We start from the raw sequence: 2,453 nt of genomic DNA on the forward strand, positions 1-2,453 counted from the left end.
CAAACACTGCAGCACACCCTCTCAAAGCTGCAGTGAGATGAATTAAATTAGAGTTCAACCACCAGACCCAGAGAGATTTTAAAAGGAAGCCATCAGTGTGTGGCCCTACCTTACAGTAGCCGTGTGACTGATTCATGTGAACATCTCAGATAAATGGATCACTTCTGTAGCTGCTAATGGATCAAAGTGGTAGAGGTGTGGAGAAAAGTGAAGACGTAAGATGCAGTTCTATCCAGCGTGAACAATAATTATTTTTTTATTATAGACAATGAACAATTCAAAATACAAAACAACCCATCAAGCAGCAAAAGCTGAAAAAATAACACTTTTAAACATAAAAGTGCAAAGAATGACGCTTCACATGAAAACACACCAATTTTCTTCTTCTGTTCTTTTTTCCTGCATGTTTTCACATCACAAAAGCCAGTATTCATCCTGCTACCTGCACACCGTGCAAAACAAAATCATGTTTGTCGAAGAGTCAAAAACAATTCCGAAAAAATGAGAACTGTAAAAGTGTGCAATCCTGTCTACTATGGAGATTAACTTTCACCCACTGGACTGAAATGACAAGAAACAGACGGATGGAACAAAAGATCAAAGCAAGCTGTTATTGTAAGAGCGCATTTGCTGGCACACATTGAAAATAAAATAAAATACAATACGGCATAAATTTCACATTGTACTGAACAATCAACTTTACACATCTTCATAATATAGACAAAAAACAAACAGCTTCTGACACAACACATGTCCCTTTCACAGCATCCACTTGATTATTCCTTCTATGCAGACTTCAGTTGCACACGTGTGCAGTTCAAGCAGAAATCAGGTGTGGTTTTCAATATTTACATATGAGTTCCACCAAATCAAGCATGGCTCTATGTTGTGACTTATTTACACATTCCAGCACTGCCTTAAGCTTAAGCCCCTAGGGGCTTGTTGAGCAAATAAATAACAGAAAAGGGCCTCATGCTGCGGCCAATACCTGTGATTCAATGCAGCTGGTTTTAAATGTACTTTTTCTGCACTTGAGGAGTTCATATCTCCCATTTTCTGATGCAGTGCCCACTGACCTTCACGGGCTCTCCACAGCGATCGTCTTCACAGTGACCAGAGCAGCGGAAGGCTTCGGTGTGTCTGTCACGTTGAGACTAATCAAACTACTCCCTGCAGAAATCATTATTGTTCAGGTGATTCTGAACTGACAGCAGCTTTAAGTGAGTATCTAATATCTTCCTCTTTCTGCACCGAGACCACTGTTAAAGGTCATGTAATCCAACATCTGTGCTTTTCCTCTCCAAGCAAAAAGAAAATGTCATGGTGGTGTGCATTCAGATTAATTTGAATTACATGGCTTCAGGAGTAGAGCTGCGCTAACAGAAAGGAAACATTTTTGCTTTGTCAGTAAAATCCTTGCAGAACAGAAACGGGGAATGGTCCATTGGAGCTGTACAGAACAGATGGTGTCAACACTAATCACCCAAAAGAAGCTACAAGAACAGGATAAGAGAGGAAATAGAGATCTGCTTTATGTGTTGGTTTGTTCAACACTGATAGTTTCAAGTGACAATAAAACCTGCCAGAATCCTGTTTTTCCTAAATGTATCCAAATGATTAGTATTTCCACATGAGGATGCACTGCTGACTAATATCCTACATTCTGATCTGCATCATGCACTGCTTTCTAATAAAGGCTGCCAACAGAGAAACAGCTAAGTCTATAATTAATTATTAAAGAAATAAACATAATACTTTTGGATCTTTTTCATTAATTTACTGATTTATGATTGTTCATTCAAAAGCAGCAGTGATCCTCATTAGTGGTGGTTTCTTCGTCTTTGTGCATCCAGCATGCTGAGATGGAAAATTATTTGGGTTCAAGGACAAGTTGTAGAATCAGTCTAAATAATGAATATGATCTGAAATGTGATGTGAATGCTTTTGTAACTTGTAACGTTCATTTTATAGCCTGTAATTTATGTTTTGTGACACGTAATTTTCGTTTTATAGCATGTAAATCACGTTTTGTAACCTGTAACTTTCATTTTGTGGCATGCAATTTTAGTTTTGACACATAACTTTCCTTTTGTAGCATGTCATTCACATTTTGTTACCCGTAACTTTCCTTTTGTAGTCTGTTATTCTTGTTTTGTAACACGTAACTTTAGTTTTCTAAAACGTAACTTACGTACCGAAAGTTTCATGTTACAAAACAAGAACTATATGCTACAAAACAAAAGTTACGTCTTAGAACACAAAAGTTATGACTGACAATAACAAAAATGTGTGTTACAAAACAAAGGTTACATGTTACAAAATGTGAATTATATGTTACAAAATGAAGGTTACAGTTACAAAACATGTTACAAGTTACAAGACTTGGTACAAGTTATGTGTAATATTGTCCTAATCCTAGCTCCATAAATGCTTCTTTAAAAGTCTGTCTAAGT

At 36.9% G+C, this 2,453-nt stretch overlaps 1 protein-coding gene across 1 annotated transcript in view; it reads right to left on the reverse strand.

Moving 5' to 3' along the window:
* Positions 1-240: 240 nt before the first annotated feature.
* Positions 241-2,453, reverse strand: part of trhra (thyrotropin-releasing hormone receptor a) — a 14,570-nt gene continuing 12,357 nt past the window's right edge. Inside the window, exon 2 of the mRNA XM_015949389.3 lies at positions 241-2,453. This exon is cut by the window's right edge and continues 2,330 nt beyond it. The gene's annotated coding sequence lies outside the window, so the exon portion shown is untranslated.

The sequence above is a fragment of the Nothobranchius furzeri genome, chromosome 5 (assembly GCF_043380555.1).
Source record: "Nothobranchius furzeri strain GRZ-AD chromosome 5, NfurGRZ-RIMD1, whole genome shotgun sequence".
Taxonomy (NCBI): Eukaryota; Metazoa; Chordata; class Actinopteri; order Cyprinodontiformes; family Nothobranchiidae; genus Nothobranchius; species Nothobranchius furzeri.